An 18,615-nucleotide genomic window follows, 5' to 3' on the forward strand; every position below is an offset into this window, starting at 1 on the left:
CTGTTCTTCCAGGACCCAGGTTTTCCCATGCAGGGGCACACACTTTTCTCTTGCCGCCGTCCCAGGACCTCCATTGACATCTACTGGCCTCCCCAGGAACCAGAAACATAAGTGGTGCACAAACATTCGTGTAGGCCAAACACTCACACATGTAAAATAAACTAAAATTTAAAAGTGTGTGAACGTATCTCAAGTTTCTACATTTAATATTGCTTATGTTTCCAAAACCCACCAGCACCATTTCTACATCTGCAGTTCTAGAAGTTACCAAAAAACTCCTGCACAGACTTTCCTAGACAAAAGGTCTCCTGACCCTCTCGACACTGCTAGGCCTAGCTCCTAATATGCAACAAATGCTTTGGTTGGGGAACCACAAAAGGACCTTATGCTTTGACACCGTTCCCAAACTCCAAAGATGTAGCACCTGCAGGAGCCCAGAATAAAGAAAACTAGACTATGATATCAAACAGAAAACAGAAAAGTCAACATAGTGTCTTCAATCCCTATCAGCATAGTCCTATGGAAATGTTCTTCAGTGAAAACCACTGAGAAGAACCACAGGACACTGACACACCCAGCTAAGGAACACTGCTTCCTTACTTCCCCTCTTGGCAGGTCTCTTAATATCTTCTGGAACCATGAAAGTCAGACTGCAGGAAGGGATTACTGGTGGTCACATCCAAGTAGAATCCTCTGATTTCTATGTCACTTTCTGAAAACACTCCAGTGTTTGGAAGAGCATTGTTGTCAATTTTTAATATTTTGTAGAGGTCTAAAATAGCAAAAGCCTGTGCTAAGCCACTCAAATTCAGTAATAATAAAATTTTTAATTTCTTATTAATGACTGCAAGTTTAAAAAGGTAATCCAATTTTTACTTTAATAAGCAGATCTTTTAGCATTTTATTATCTGCAGCAGAAGGCAGAATGTGATGCCTGTAATGCATGATAAAGACAAGAGGGATGGAAGCACCAATGGAAGGAGAAGCCCTTGGTCCTGCCAAGGTAGGACACCCAGTTATAGGGGAAATCAGTCTGAAGGTTCCTCAGAAAATTGGACATTGAACTGCCTGAGGATCCAGCTATACCTCTCTTGGGCATATACCCAAAAGATGCCTCAACATATAAAAGAGACACGTGCTCCACTATGTTCATCGCAGCCTTATTTATAATAGCCAAAAACTGGAAAGAACCCAGATGCCCTTCAACAGAGGAATGGATACAGAAAATGTGGTACATCTACACAATGGAATATTACTCAGCTATCAAAAACAACGGCTTTATGAAATTCGTAGGCAAATGGTTGGAACTGGAAAATATCAACCTGAGTGAGCTAACCCAATCACAGAAAGACATACATGGTATGCACTCATTGATAAGTGGCTATTAGCCCAAATGCTTGAATTACCCTAGATCCCTAGAACAAACGAAACTCAAGATGGATGATCAAAATGTGAATGCTTCACTCCCTCTTTAAAAGGGGAACAAGAATACCCTTGGCAGGGAAGGGAGAGGCAAAGATTAAAACAGAGACTGAAGGAACACCCATTCAGAGCCTGCCCCACATGTGGCCCATATATATACAGCCACCCAATTAGACAAGATGGATGAAGCAAAGAAGTGCAGACCGACAGGAGCCGGATGTAGATCGCTCCTGAGAGACACAGCCAGAATACAGCAAATACAGAGGCGAATGCCAGCAGCAAACCACTGAACTGAGAATAGGACCCCCGTTGAAGGAATCAGAGAAAGAACTGGAAGAGCTTGAAGGGGCTTGAGACCCCATATGTACAACAATGTCAAGCAACCAGAGCTTCCAGGGACTAAGCCACTACCTAAAGACTATACATGGACTGACCCTGGACTCTGACCTCATAGGTAGCAATGAATATCCTAGTAAGAGCACCAGTGGAAGGGGAAGCCCTGGGTCCTGCTAAGACTGAACCCCCCGTGAACTAGACTGTGGGGGAGAGGGCTGCAATGGGGGGAGGGTTGGGAGGGGAACACCCATAAGGAAGGGGAGGGGGGAGGGGGATGTTTGCCCGGAAACCGGGAAAGGGAATAACACTCGAAATGTATATAAGAAATACTCAAGTTATTAAAAACAAAAAAAACTTTCACCTGTTTTGGATCCAGGCAGACCCACAACATTAGCTGCGATGATGGGGAAGGCAGACATATGGCTCATTCGAACCTTCTGGGACTTGGAATTTCCACGCCCATTGTTACCTAATTTTGACTTTGTTGGAGGACCCCATTGCAAACCAGCCAAACCACTACCTAAGGTAACACTGGATTGTTTTCCTTGATAATCTATTTTTCCTTTTTCATGCAAACAGTTCTTCACTAGTCCTTCCATGTTTGGTTTCATGAGAGATATAAAATGTGGATTAGATCTCTCTGAAAATTGACATATACATTATTTCCTTACATCTCTGTGAATCCTTACTATTAAATGAAGTGTCAGATCACTTTAGAATGTGGTGTGTGATTTAAGGGTATTTAGGTAACTCATAGAAAAGGATTTATATTCTCTTCAATGACATATGGTAAATGCCAGGGGCATGTTGAACAGCTAAAAAATACAATAAATCAATTTCTTCACTAAAAAAAATTATATTCTACTTGAAAATATTATAGTGATGAAAACTTTTGTACACAGTATAATAAATATGATTTGTGTTATTAGAGATAAACAGGTTGAAGAAATATCCATCAGAGATCAGAGTAATGTCCTAGAATCCTGATATAGTTTCAATGCCTGGCCAATGTACAGGGTTAGATTAATGAATGAAAAGAAAAGAGAGAAAAACAGACAATTGCAAGAACCATTGCCAAAAACTCCAGACTTAGCTAAACAGGACTATGACATGGCTTGCTGGCAGTGTTACACAGCTTCAGATATGAGTGTTCCACCCACCACACCCTTTTAAACTTTCCACTTCCTTGTAGTCCTTCTACATTCACCTTTGACGGGTATTTTGTTTTTGTTTTTGTAGTTTCCACGTATAAAAGACAACATTTATATTTTTGTGTTTAGCTTATTATTTAACATTATATCCTCTAAAAATATAGCTATTTGCCTGAGATTATATACAAATAATATTTTTACTATCTGGGTAAAACAGTATTATATATGGTTGTATATTTACCAACACCTTGTTACACATTTATCAACTGAATAATATCTAAGCAAATTCTATATAAGGGGCATTGTGAATAGTGATGTAATAAACATTCTTATGTGAATTTTTGTCCCTTGCAACTATAACACTCAGATATCACCAAAGAGTGGCATGAGTTAACCATATGTACCATATTAATGTTATATATACAGAACCTTACTTATGTTTTTCATACTCGTATTGTACATTTCCAACTACAATAAATGCACAAATATTCAAATTACATACCTGTAGGATCATTTTTCTATAATTTAAATTTTTGTGACATTCATGACAACTGGATTATGATGGAATATTGACATACTTTGAATTTAATTCTTCTGATAGCTAAAATTATTGAAAGATTTTGAGATAATTGTAGGCTACTTGCATCTGAGGGAACAACCACCTTGGATCATTTGTCTAAATTTATTGAATTTTTTTGACGTTAGGGAGCTTATTTTTTTCATTCACATACACTATGAACAATTTCTCCAGCTCATTAGGGGGTCTCTTCATTTTCATGATATTTTTCTTTGTTCGTTATAATGTTTTACTAAAAAGTGCTCCTATTTCTCAATTCCTATTTATTTCCTCGGCTATTGGGGTTGGTTATTCAATACATTACTGAATTTCTGTTTGTTTGATAGTTTGATGTCATGGTGTTTTCTTTTCTTTTTTTCTTTATTTGGTAGTAGAAATATTTTTATTTTTATTTAAAATGTACTACTGACAATTTTTCAATATGAGAATACATTTTTTTAAATTAGTTTCTTTCTATCCCAAATGCTGCCTACCTCCTTCTTTTTTTCTGCCACATCCTTACAGAGAATTTACTTTTATTGGACTCCACTCTCCTTAATCCTCATTTTTTTTCTTTTTTTTTCTTAATTAGATATATTCTTTCTTTAAGTTTCAAATATTATTCCCTTTCCCAGTTTCCCGTCCATAAGTCCCCTATCCACTCCCCCTCCCACGTAAAGGTGTCCCTCCCCAATAACCTTCCCTTACCTCACGCCCCCAACATTCCCCTGCACTGGGGGTCCAACCTTGGCAGGACCAAGGGCTTCCCCTTCCACTGCTGGCCCAACAAGGCTATTCTCTGCTACATATGCAGTTGGAGCCCTGGGTCAGTCCATGTATAGTCATTCAGTACTGGTTTAGTCCTGGAAGCTCTGGTTGGATGGTATTGTTGTTCTTATGGGGATGCAAGCTCCTTCAGCTCTTTCAATCCTTCCTCTAATTCCCCCAAAGGGGGTCCCTTTATCAGGTCAGTGGTTTCCTGCTAGCATTCACCTCTCTATTTGACATGATCTGGTTGTGTCTCATGGGAGAGATCTATATCCGGTCCCTTTCAGCATGCACTTTTTAGCTTCATCAACCTTATCTAGTTTTGATGGCTGTATATATCTATGGGCCACAAGTGGGGCAGGCTCTGAATGGCTGCTCATTCAGTCTCAGCTCTAAACTTTGCCTCCATATCCCCTCCTATGGATATTTTTGTTCCCCCTTCATGTGGTCTGTGGATTGTATTTTGGGTAGTCTTAGCTTCTGAGCTAATAACCACTTATCAGTGAGTGCATACCATGTGTGTTTTACTGTGATTGGGTTACCTCTCTCAGGATGATATTTTCCAGTTCATTCCATTTGCCTACGAATTTCATAAAGTCATTGTTCTTAATTGCTGAGTAGTACTCCATTGTGTAGATGTACCACAATTTTTTAATCTATTCCTCTGTTGAAGGGCATCTGGGTTCATTCCGGCTTTTGGCTATTATAAATAAGGCTGCTATGAACATAGTGGAGCACGTGTCTTTGTTGTATGTTGGAGTATCTTTTGGGTATATACCAAGGAGAGGTATAGCTGGGTTCTCAGGTAGTGAAATGTCCAATTTTCTGAGGAACTCCAGACTGGTTTCCATAATGATTGTACCTGTCTGCAATCCCACCAACAATGGAGGAGTGTTCCTGTTTCTCCAACCTTTGCCAGCATCTGTTGTCACCTGAGTTTTTGATCTTAGCCATTCTGACTGGTGTGAGGTGGAATCTCAGGGTGGTTTTGATTTGCATTTCCCTGATGACTAAGGATGTTGAACATTTCTTTAAGTGCTTTTTGGCCATTCGATATTCCTCTGCTGAGAATTTTTGTTTAGCTGTGTACTCCATTTTTAATAGGGTTATTTGCCTTTCTGGAGTCTAACTTCTCGAGTTCTTTGTATATTTTGGATATTAGCCCTATATCAGATGTAGGATTGGTAAAGATCTTCTCCCACTCTCTTGGTTACCATTTTGTCCTAATGACAGTGTCCTATGCCTTACAGAAGCTTTGCAGTTTTATGAGGTCCCATTTGTCAATTCTTGATCTTAGAGCATAAGCCTTTTGTGTTTTGTTCAGGAAATTTTCCCCAGTGTCCATGTGTTCGAGACTCTTCCCCATTTTTTTCTTTTTTTTCCCTCATATTTATTAAATTGGGTATTTCTTATTTATATTTCAAATGTTATTCCCTTTCCTGGTTTCCAGGCCAACATCCCCCTAACCCCTCTCCCTCCCCTTCTATATTAGTGTTCCCCTCCCCCATCTACTCCCCATTACTGCCCTCCCCACAACAATCTGTTCACTGGGGAGTCCAGCCTTGGGAGGACCAAGGGCTTCCCCTTCCAATGGTGCCCCTCTAGGCTATTCATTACTACCTATGAATTTGGAGTCCAGGTTCAGTCCATGTATAGTCTTTGGTTAGTGGCCTAGTCCCTGGAAGCTCTGATTGATTGGCATTGTTGTTCACATGGGGTCTCAAGCCCCTTCAAGCTCTTCCAGTCCTTTCTCTGATTCCTTCAACGGGGGTCCTATTCTCAGTTCAGTGGTTTGCTGCTGGCATTTGTCTATGTATTTGCCATATTCTGGCTGTGTCTCTCAGGAGCGATCTACATCTGGATCCTGTCAGCCTGCACTTCTTTGCTTCATCCATCTTATCTAGTTTGGTGGCTGTATTTGAATGGGCCACATCTGGGGCAGGCCCTGAATGGCCGTTCCTTCAGTCTCTGTTCTAAACTTTGCTTTGCTATCCCCTCCCAAGGGTATTCTTATTCCCCTTATAAAGAAGGAGTGAAGCATTCGCATTTTGGTCATCCTTTTGAGTTTCGTGTGATCTGTGCATTTTGGGTAATTCGAGCATTTGGGCTAATATCTACTTATCAGTGAGTGTATACCATGTATGTTTTGGTATGATTTGGGTTACCTCATTCAGGATGGTATTTTCTAATTCCATCCATTTACCTATGTGCCCCCACCAGTGGGGACCCAGTTATTTGTGGGGGTTGAGGGGGACCCATACCTGCAGGAGAACGGGCGAGAAAGAGGAGCAAGACCAAGCAGTGTCCTTGCCAAGGTCTTTTTATTGAGAGGAATGTACAGCATTTAAAGCTCTGAAGCAGGAATTGAAGCTTAGGGCAGGGAGAGTACTGGGAAGTGCCCAAGGACACAAGGTGAATCATTAAACTGCAAGATATCCTCCTTAGACAAAGAGGCAACAGTCGTCTGGGGACATGTTCTTTCTTTGAAAAGGTCAAGCCCTTCTCAGGAATCTGCTCAGGGTAGGGGGCCTAGTCCAGCAGTCTGGTCCCGGTCCCCAACACCTATGAATTTCATGAAGTCATTGTTTTTGATAGCTGAGTAATATTCCATTGTGTAGATGTACCACAATTTCTGTATCTATCCTCTGTTGAAGGTCATCTGGGATCTTTCCAACTTCTGGCTATTATAAATAAGGTTGCTATGAACATAGTGGAGCATGTGTCTTTGTTGTACGTTGGAGCATCTTTTGGGTATATGCCCAAGAGAAGCTGGGTCCTCAGGTAGTGCAATGTCCAATTTTCTGAGAAACCTCCAGACTGATTTCCAGAATGGTTTTACCAGTCTGCAATCCCACCAACAATGGAGGAGTGTTCCTCTTTCTCCACATCCTGGCCAGCATCTGCTGTCACCTGAGTTTTTGATCTTAGCCATTCTCACTGGTGTGAGGTGAAATCTCAGGGTTGTTTTGATTTGCATTTCCCTTATGACTAAAGATGTTGAACATTTCTTTAGGTGTTTCTCAGCCATTCGGCATTCCTCAGCTGTGAGTTCTTTGTTTAGCTCTGAACCCCATTTTTTAATAGGGTTATTTGTTTCCCTGCGGTCTAACTTCTTGAGTTCTTTGTATATTTTGGATATAAGGCCTCTATCTGTTGTAGGATTGGTAAAGATCTTTTCCCAATCTGTTGGTTGCCGTTTTGTCCTAACAACAGTGTCCTTTGCCTTACAGAAGCTTTGCAGTTTTATGAGATTCCATTTGTCGATTCTTGATCTTAGAGCATAAGCCATTGGTATTTTGTTCAGGAAATTTTCTCCACTGCCCTTGTGTTCGAGATTCTTCCCCACTTTTTCTTCTATTAGTTTGAGTATATCTGGTTTGATGTGAAGGTCCTTGATCCACTTGAACTTAAGCTTTGTACAGGGTGATAAGAATGAATCGATTTGCATTCTTCTACATGCTGATCTCCAGTGGAACCAGCACCATTTGTTGAAAATGCTCTTTTTTCCATTGGATGGTTTTAGCTCCTTTGTCAAAGATCAAGTAACCATAAGTGTATGGGTTCATTTCTGGGTCTTCAATTCTATTCCACTGATCTATCTGCCATTCCCTATACCAACACCATATAGTTTTTAATCACTATTGCTCTGTAAAGCTTGAGCTCAGGGATGGTGATTCCCCCAGAATTTCTTTTACTGTTAAGTATACTTTTTGCAATCCTGGGTTTTTTTGTTATTTCAAGTGAATTTGCAAATTGTTCTATCTCTATAAAGAATTGAGTAGGAATTTGATGGGGATTGCATTGAATCTGTAGATTGCTACTGGCAAGATGACCATTTTTCCTATTTTGATCCTGTCAATCCATGAGCATGGGAGATCTTTCCATCTTCTGAGGTCTTCTTCAGTTTCTTTCTTCAGAGGCTTAAAGTTCTTATCATACAGATCTTTTCACTTGCTTGGTTAAATTCACACCGAGCTACTTAATATTATTTGGGACTATTGTGAAGGGTGTCATTTCCCTAATTTCTTTCCCAGCCTGTTTATCCGTTGAGTAGAGGAAGGCTACTGATTTGTTTGAGTTAATTTTATACCCAGACACTTTGCTGAAGTTGTTTATCAGGTTGAGTAGTTCTCTGGTGGAACTTTTGGGTCACTTAAGAATACTATCACATTATCATATATCTAGTGATATTTTGACTTCTTCCTTTCCAATTTGTACTCCTTTGACCTCCTTTCATTGTCTGATTTCTCTGGCTAGAATGTTGAATACTACATTGAATAAGTAGAGATAAAGTGGGCAGCCTTGTCTAGTCCCTATTTTACAGTGGCTTGACCCTCCTTTAGGCCTCTGTGTCAGCACTCCTGTAGAACTGTTTTCCTGTCTTCTTTCAGCCAGTTCTGGGAACAGGTGCTCCACTCTCAAGTGTGTAGGTGCTCCTGGTGACTGTCTTTCAGCTATCAGTGCAGGCCATAATCAGATGGGTCCTGCCCCTGACTGCTCTTAGGTACTTGCACCCAGGGGGCACAACTGACACTAGGCAATTCTCTCTTGGGTTGGAAATGTGGGCAGAGTGTAGTCTCCTCTGATTTCACAGGAGTGCCTGCACTTCTGAGGGTCCAGCTCTCTCTCACACAGGATTTGGTTGCAGGGAAATATTTGTCCAATTCAGTTCAGTTCTGGGCACAGACCAGAACCACAGGTACCAGCAACAGACTGCCCCTGTATTCCTGTGTCCAGAGGCACTATGCAGGTTTCCTCTTGAAAAGGGGATGTGGGCAGAGGTGAGCAGAAGTGGCAGTCTGTCCTGTGGTCTCAGGATGGTCTGCACTTCTGGGTGTTTAGCTCTCTTACCCATGAGATTTGGGTGCAGGGAACTGTGGGATGGGATCAGTTTCAGTTCCAGGCACAGCCAGAAACAGGAAGCGCCCTGTCTCAGAAGATTTCTGCCTCCATGTGTTCTTCGTCCAGCAGGCAGGTCACTCTGCTCTCAGGTGTATAGGCACTCCTGGTAACTGTCTTTCAACTCTAGGTGCTGGCAGGAATCAGAAAGGTCCTGCCCCTGATTGCTCTTAGGTCCTTGCACCCAGGGAGCACACCTGGCACTAGGATATTCCCTCTTGTGTCAGGAATGTGGGCAGAGGGTAGTCTCCTCTGATTTCTCAGGAGTGTCTGCACTTCTAAGGGTCCAGCTCTCTCTCACCCATGGGATGTGGGTACAGGCAGCTATTTGACCGGTTCAGTTCAGTTCAGTTTTGGGCGCCGACCAGAACCACGGGTACCAACAGCTGACTGCTCCTATATTCCTGTGTCCAAAGGCACTATGCAGTTTCCTCTTGGACCAGGGATGTGGGCAGAGATGGGCAGAAGTTGCACTGTCCTGCGGTCTCAGGGTGATCTTCACTTCTGGGTGTTCAGCTCTTCCCCCACGGGATTTGGGTGCAGGGAACTGTGGGATGGGATCAGCTCAGTTCTGCGCACAGCCAGTGCTGCCTACCTCCTGATCCCCCTTTTAGAGTTCCCCTTTATGTCTAATCTCCTTGAGTTGCTAACCCCCTCTCTTCCTCCTTTTCACTCCCTCCTTCACTGCTCATCCCTCCCATTCCTCTCAAAGAAATCACAAAAAAAAGAAATATCAAAGGAATGAACTTAAAAAACAATAAGACCAAAAATGCTCAAGCAAAACAAAAAGAAATAAAAAGCACAGAGAAGATAAAAGGCATGGCATTTGTTTTTGTTAGTCAACTATTCCTGGGCTGGGGACCTGATCTGGTGTATTATTGATCTACCCAGTCACTCTCTATTACAGAGAGCTGACTTTCCCCTTTATTATCAGATATCAATTGCAAATAACTTCTTAGTTTAAAGTGGAAGTCCATGACCATTTTCTACACTCAGTGCTGGAGCCTCATCTGGCTTGAACCTGTTCAGGTTTTAGAAATGTTGCTACAGTCTCTGTGAGTTTATGTGATCATCACTCTTACTGTGTCTGGAAGACAGTGGGACTCATAATCTTTCTCCATCTTCTTTGTTGTTTAAAAACTACCTCCTAATGATCCCCTACATTTCAATGACATGTCTACTAAGAATATTTTTCCTCTTATTTTCTTCAGGTGTGCTCTAATACAAATGCGCTCTCCATATGCACTAAGTACTGAAGCAATAGATACACTGGTCTTTGTAAAATAGTTTCAGTAATTACATAATTTCCTCTGGTAATGTTTGTCTCAGTCCTTGAGACAATGCTTCTCATGCAGCCATTTATTTGTGATGTCATAACCATCTTCATAGGAAATAGAAGAATTTTTTCAGAGCTCTGGAGAACATGGTGTAGTGGTGTTTTCTCTGGGATCAATGGTTAAAAACCTGACTGAAGAAAAAGCCAATGTAGTTGCTTCTGCTCTTGCCCAAATTCCACAGAAGGTAAGATAAAGTGTCCACGAGATAGGCAAATGTATTATAACTCTACTGAACCCTGAAAGGATTAGGGTAAACAGTAATAAGCTCTTGTCTATGCATTTCAAACACCATTTTAAAAGGAAAATTATGAGCTGCAGAGGATAAAATATTAATCTGGTTCTGATTCACATTATGATCTGAAAGATCAGACTTAGATCTAGCATGGTTCTGCATACCTTTCATGCTGTTGCTTAGAGATCTGAGGTAGGTCTTTTTCTTCGTATTTACAATGAGTTCACACTTCATGTTGATTCACAAGCTTTTCTAAGCTATGCACTATGTCACTGTCTCGACAGAAGTGAGAAGAAAAGAGAAGTAAAAGAAGAAAGGATGGAAGGAAGGAGAAACATAGAAAGAGGAAATACAATACTGAGGGACTATTATGCTGGAGCCAGAAAGATGCCTTGTTGTTACATAAAGACCACAAGCTGCTCTCCTGGAGGAACTGGACTTGATTGCTAGGACTTACATAGTAGCTCACAAATATCCCCAACTCAATTGCCAGGAATTCTAATGTGCTCTTCAGGTCCCCAGACAGAACACTCACAGTGCATAGAATTATATGCAGGCAAAACACCCAAATACATAAAATGAAACAAAAATTCTGAAAAGAAAGAAGATAATATCTTCTTCCCAATGATTAATGTAGAAAATATAAGAGAAAAGGTGAAAAAGGGTCCTGACCCTGAAGTGAGAACAGGATTACAAAATTAGTAGCTCATCAGCAGGAATTCTGCTTCTAGCACGTCGGATGAACATGTTTTTCTGGATGGAGAAATAGACTGTAATTTTAAAATTCCATGTATACTCAAATTTGTCACTAATTATCAGACATATAAAATTAGTATAATTTTATGTCAAGCTCAAGTTATTATAAATCCACATAATGAAAACATATTACTATTTCAGTCTTTTAATATCTCATATTATTTCAGAATTCCCCTCTCTTAAATTTTATTGTTCATCATCTGGGTAATGTTCAACTGAGTAATATCAATTCTCCAGAATCAAAATATACCAAAGCCTTGGAATTTCTGTAATTAAATAAGGCATTGTCTGTGTTTAACAGGTTGTATGGAGATTTGATGGTAAGAAACCAGATACCTTAGGATCTAACACTCGGCAGTACAAATGGATCCCCCAGAATGACCTTCTTGGTAAGGCAAAGTTTCACTACAAGTTTGTGACTATAGTAATATTCTTCCTTGAGAACAGCACACTTTCCCTCTCTTGAATATTATGATTAATAATATTCTTCTCAAACTGGAAGAGCTTGAAGGGGCTTGAGACTCCTTACGAACATCAATGCCAAGCAACTAGAGCTTCCAGGGACTAAGCCACTACCTAAAGACTAGACATGGACTGACCCTGGACTCTGACCTCGTAAGTAGCAATGAATATCCTAGTAAGAGCACCAGTGGAAGGGGAAGCCCTGGGTCCTGCTAAGACTGAACCCCCAGTGAACGTGATTGTTGGGGGGAGGGCGGCAATGGGGCGAGGGTGGGGAGGGGAACACCCATAAAGAAGGGGAGGGGGAGGGGTTAGGGGGGATGTTTGCCCGGAAACCGGGAAAGGGAATAACATTCGAAATGTAAATAAGAAATACTCAAGTTAATAAAAAAATAATAATATTCTTCTCATTGCAGGTCATCCAAAAACCAAAGCTTCTATAGCTCATGGTGGAGCCAATGGTATCTATGAGGCAATCTACCATGGCATTCCTATTGTTGGTATTCCTTTGTTTTCAGATCAACCTGATAATATTTTTTCTTTTTTTTCTTTTATTATTTTTTTTATTAACTTGAGTATTTCTTATACACATTTCAAGTGTTATTCCCTTTCCCGGTTTCCGGGCAAACATCCCCCTCCCCCCTCCCCTTCCTTATGGGTGTCCCCCTCCCAACCCTCCCCCCATTGCCGCCCTCCCCCCATAGTCTAGTTCACTGGGGGTTCAGTCTTAGCAGGACCCAGGGCTTCCCCTTCCACTGGTGCTCTTACTAGGATATTCATTGCTACCTATGGGGTCAGAGTCCAGGGTCAGTCCATGTATAGTATTTAGGTAGTGGCTTAGTCCCTGGAAGCTCTGGTTGCTTGACACTGTTGTACTTTTGGGGTCTCGAGCCCCTTAATCACATGGTAGCCAAAGGAGCCGCTGTTAAAGTCGACTTCAGCACACTGTCAACTACAGGCCTTCTCGCTGCCTTGAAGACTGTCATTAATGACCCTTCGTGAGTCTGTTTCTTTGTTGGTTGGTTCACTTGGTTGTTTGAAGTTTGGGGTTTTTTTAAGGTGGGCTTTTTCTTTTTTTTTCAAACATAGTCTTAAATAGTAATAGATTCACATCATCATCAGATAGATTTTTGTCCTATTTGAAGAAGAATAATTTTGAATAACTTTGTGATTTCACATGTCTGAAATATGTGCTTAAACAGTAAACTTAGTCTAAATTTATATTTCAATGAATAAGACATGATTAGAGTGAAACTATTCTACATACATAATATTCCAAATATATATATCTATTGTAACAAGGACATTAATTCTAAATATAATAAAATGACCAGAATAATCACGAACCTTAATATCAGTGACTCTTTAAACATTTACCCATGTTCTCTGAAGCTATAAAATTTATGTAAAATGTTATCTTATCTCTACAATGGTATGTGACATTGCATAACTAAGTACTAAAGAAATGAGAGACAGTACATTAAATTCTTACTCACCATACCCAGAGAATACTCTTAGTAGTTTCAAGGTTTGCCAGTAGACAAATGTACCTAATCAAAATATCCAGAGGCAAAACACCAGAAGAAAGTGTTGCTGGTTCTTTCACAGTCTCTTAGTCCAGGAACAGAACTGCACTGCTTTTAGTCTGGTGATAATTCTGGTAGAAATTCTGTGCAAGGAAGAATAATGTAACAAGTGTTTTCAAAAGAGGAACCTAGTTAAAAAAAGAAATCTGAAAGCAGAGGTAAAAGAGAAGAGGAAAGGCTGAAACTAGAGAGGAAATATCCAGCATGACATATGTCTCTGTAAAGCTTAAGAGAATTCTGTGTCCACTTTACTTCTTGTTCTTAAATCATGTGTTACATGTTACACACACACACACACAAACACACACACAATTTATCTTTTCTTACTAACTTTCTTGTGCCAATGTATAAAATATTGTTCACTTGCAAAAAATAAAAATAACAATAAATATTCTATGGGTAATAAAGCAAAAGCAGACCTAGTATGTGCAACTGAGGTGGTGGTGTACAGTGGTAAATTCATTACATGGAGGTGGATACAGGAGTTCATTAAGTACTTCAAAACCAGTGTCAGCTACATACCAAGTTTATAAAAAACCTGTGCTAAACAAAGACTGTTTCACTGACTTCCCTGTCACTCAACTGTCCTCTCTGCCACCTCATAAAACACAGCACTTGTTAGCAAATCTATGTCATTATGAGTCACTTGTGGGACTTTAATCCCAAACAAATAAATGATATGTAAATCAGCAAATTGCCTTCTCTTTAATCTTAGTTGTATACATTGTCCCTTCAGCTATAAGGAGAATGCCATGAGATTATCCAGAATCCACCATGATCAGCCAGTGAAGCCCCTGGACCGAGCTGTCTTCTGGATCGAGTTTGTCATTCGTCACAAAGGAGCCAAGCACCTCCGCTCAACTCTGCATGACCTTAGCTGGTTCCAGTACCACTCTCTGGATGTCACTGGGTTCCTATTGCTCTGTGTGGTAGGTGTGGTATTCATCATCACAAAATGCTGCCTCTTTTGTTGCCATAAGACTGCTAACATGGGAAAGAAGAAGAAAGAGTAGCATCATAAAGGCTGAAGCAGAGCCCTGAGAGATGAGCCTCTGCCAGCTGCTTCCAGCAGGAACCTGTTGTCATGCCAGTGCCTTCCCTCTAAAACAAAACAGCGTCGGAACCTCATTGAACATGGTTCTCATAGATTCACTATATGTTGAACGCATACAAGATTTCATACCAAATACACACTCAGGGCAATAAAAAATATCCTGTGTTCAGTTTTAAATGTTTTGATATAACTGAGGAGCTATGCCCAAAAACAATCACTGAGGTTACTATGATTCACAAAGTTTGCATTGGCATAAAGCCAATTGAAAAACCTCTTTACCTGTCAGTTACATTTTACAAATGCTCAGCATGCTTTGCCTTCATTTAGTAGACTATTTTTCTGTCCTTCCTTTATGTTTTCTTTTCTTTTTTATTGCTCATAGATAATAGCATTCAGGTATTGAGCTTTTGAAATAGACTCACTTTTCTTTTCTTTTCTTTTTTTTATATTCCAATAAAGCTTTATTCACAAAACAGATGATAGGCTTGGTTTGGCCAGAGATTGTGGATTGAGACTCATTATTTGAAAGTTATTATAGTACTTTAAAGGGCAACTTGTATAAAAACATCATATGGAAAGAACCACCAGAGGGCCTCAACAAAGGAGATCTGATTTTGATGACGGCATATCCTCAGGAGAGATAATGCTCAGTTCTACTGAATGAGGTGCACGCGCGCGCGCACATACACACACACACACACACACACACACACACACACACACACACACACACACACACACACACACCTCATTCAAGAGTATTCCTGTATCACCACATCCTAGCCAACATCTGCTGTCCCCAGAATTTTTTATCTTAGCCATTCTGACTAGTGTGAGGTGGAATCTCAGGGTTGTTTTGATCTGCATTTCCCTGATGACTAAGGATGTAGAACATTTCTTTAGGTGCTTTTTGGACATTCAGTATTCCTCAGCTGATAATGTTTAGTTTAGCTCTGTACCCCATTTTTTAATAAGGTTATTTGGCTCTCTCGAGTCTGATTTCTTGAGTTCTTTGTGTATTTTGGATATTAGACCTATACCAGATGTAGGGTTGGTAAAGATACTTTCCCAATCTGGTGGTTGCTGTTTTGTCCTGAGGACATTGTCCTTTGCCTTACAGAAGCTTTGCAGTTTTGTGAGGTACCATTTGTCGATTCTTGATCTTAGAGCATAAGCCATTGGTGTTTTGTTCAGGAAATTTTCTCCAGTGCCCATGTGGTCGAGATGCTTCCCCACAATTTCTTCTATTAGTTTGAGTGTATATGGTTTGATGTGGAGGTCCTTGATCCACATGGACTTAAGCTTTGTACAGGGTGATAAGCATGGATCGATCTGCATTCTTCTACATGCTGACCTCCAGTTGAACCAGCACCATTTGCTGAAAATGCTATCTTTTTTCCATTGGATGGTTTTGGCTCCTTTGTCAAAAATCAAGTGACCATAGGTGTGTGGGTTCGTTTCTGGGTCTTCAATTCTATTCCACTGATCTATCTGCCTGTCTGTGTACCAATACCATACAGTTTTTATGACTATTGCTCTGTAATACTGCTTGAGTTCAGGGATGGTGATTCTCCCAGAAGTTCTTTTATTGTTGAAGATAGTGTTAGATATCCTGGGTTTTTCTGTTATCCAAATGAATTTGCAAATTGCTCCTTCTAACTCTATGAAGATTTGAGTTGGAAATTTTATAGGGATTGCATTGAATCTGTAGATTGCTTTTGGCAAAATGACCATTTTTACTATATTGATCCTGCCAATCCATGAGTATGGGAGGTCTTTCCATCTTCTGAGATCTGCCTCAATTTCTTTCTTCAAAGACTTGAAGTTCTTGTCATACAGATCTTTCACTTGCTTAGTTAAATTCACACCAAGATATCTTTTATTATTTGGGACTAATATGAAGCGTGTCATTTCCCTAATTTCTTTCTCAGCCTATTGTCCTTTGAGTAGAGGAGGGTTACTGATTTGTTTGACTTAATTTTATACCCAGCCACTTTTGCTGAAGTTGTTTATAAGGTTTAGTAGTTCTCTGATGGAACTTTGGGGACACTTAAGTATACTATCATGTCATCTGTATTAGTTATATTTTGACTTTTTCCTTTCCAATTTTTATCTCTTTGACCTTTTGTTGTCTAATTGCTCTGGCTAGAACTTCAAGAACTATATTGAATAAGTAGGGAGAGAGTGGGCAGCCTTGTCTAGTCCTTGATTTTACTGGGATTGCTTCAAGTTTCTCTCCACTTAGTTTGATTTTAGCTACTGGTTTGCTGTATATGACTTTTACTATGTGTAGGTATGGGCCTTGAATTCCTGATCTTTCCAGGACTTTTATCATGAGGGGATGTTGAATTTTGTCAAATGCTTTCTCAGCATCTAATGAAATGATCATGTGGTTTTGTTCTTTCAGTTTGTTTATATAATGGATCACGTTGATGGTTTTCCGTATATTAAACCATCCCTGCATGCCTGGGATGAAGCCTACTTGATCATGGTGGATGATTGTTTTGATGTGCTCTTGGATTCGGTTTGCCAGAATTTTATTGAGTATTTTTGCGTCGATATTCATAAGGGAAATTGGTCTGAAGTTCCCTTTCTTTGTTGGGTTTTTGTGTGGTTTAGGTATAAGAGTAATTGTGGCTTCATAGAAGGAATTCAGTAGTGCTCCATCTGTTTCAATTTTGTGGAATAGTTTGGATAATATTGGTATGAGGTCTTCTATGAAGGTCTGATAGAATTCTGCACTAAACCCGTCTGGCCCTGGGCTCCTTTTGGTTGGGAGACTTTTAATGACTACTTTTATTTCCTTAGGAGTTATGGGGTTGTTTAACTGGTTTATCTGTTCCTGATTTAACTTCAGTATCTGGTATCTGTCTAGGAAATTGTCCATTTCCTGCAGATTTTCAAGTTTTGTTGAATATAGGCTTTTATAGTAAGATCTGATGATTTTTTGAATTTCCTCTGAATCTGTAGTTATGTCTCCCTTTTCATTTCTGATTTTGTTAATTTGGACACACTCTCTGTGTCCTCTCATTAGTCTGGCTAAGGGTTTACCTATCTTCTTGATTTTCTCAAAGAACCAACTTTTGGTTCTGTTGATTCTTTCTATGGTCCTTTTTGTTTCTACTTGGCTGATTTCAGCCCTGAGTTTGATTATTTCCTGCCTTCTACTCCTCCTCTATTCTTTTTGTTCTAGAGCGTTCAGGTGTGCTGTCAAGCTCCTGACATATGCTCTTTCCTGTTTCTTTCTGCAGGCACTCAGCACTATGAGTTTTCCTCTTAGCACAGCTTTCATTGTGTCCCATAAGTTTGGGTATGTTGTACCTTCATTTTCATTAAATTCTAAAATGTCTTTAATTTCTTTCTTTATTTCTTCCTTGACCAGGTTATCATTGAGTAGAGCATTGTTCAACTTCCACGTATATGTGGGCATTCTTCCCTTATCGTTATTGAAGACCAGTTTTAGGCCGTGGTGGTCTGATAGCACGCATGGGATTATTTCTATCTTTCTGTACCTGTTGAGGCCTGTTTTTTGACCAATTATATGGTCATTTTTGGAGAAAGTACCATGAGGAGCTGAGAAGAAGGTATATCCTTTTGCTTTAGGATAGAATGCTCTATAAATATCTGTTAAGTCCATTTGGTTCTAAGTCTCTGTTTAATTTCTGTTTCCATGATCTGTCCATTGATGAGAGTGGGGTGTTGAAATCTCCTACTATTATTGTTTGAGGTGCAATGTGTGTTTTGAGCTTTAGTAAGGTTTCTTTTACGTATGTAGGTGCCCTTGTATTTGGGGCATAAATATTTAAGATTGAGAGTTCATCTTGGTGGATTTTTCCTTTGATGAATATGAAGTGTCCTTCCTTATCTTTTTTGATGACTTTTAGTTGAAAATTGATTTTATTTGATATTAGAATGGCTACTCCAGCTTGCTTCTTCCGACCATTTGCTTGGAAAGTTGATTTCCAGCCTTTTACTCTGAGGTAGTTAGTGTCTGTCTTTGTCTCTGAGGTGTGTTTCCTGTAGGCAGCAGAATGCAGGGTCCTCATTGCGTATCCA

The 18,615-nt window shown here is 40.0% G+C and overlaps 1 protein-coding gene across 1 annotated transcript in view; it reads left to right on the forward strand.

The window, feature by feature from the left end:
• The first annotated feature begins 14,295 nt into the window (after positions 1-14,295).
• Ugt2b10 (UDP glucuronosyltransferase 2 family, polypeptide B10) overlaps positions 14,296-18,615 on the forward strand; it is a 46,556-nt gene continuing 42,236 nt past the window's right edge. The window contains exon 1 of the mRNA XM_063273072.1: positions 14,296-14,434. The gene's annotated coding sequence lies outside the window, so the exon portion shown is untranslated. The remainder of the gene's footprint in view (positions 14,435-18,615) is intronic.

This window comes from Rattus norvegicus, chromosome 14 (assembly GCF_036323735.1).
Source record: "Rattus norvegicus strain BN/NHsdMcwi chromosome 14, GRCr8, whole genome shotgun sequence".
NCBI lineage: Eukaryota > Metazoa > Chordata > Mammalia > Rodentia > Muridae > Rattus > Rattus norvegicus.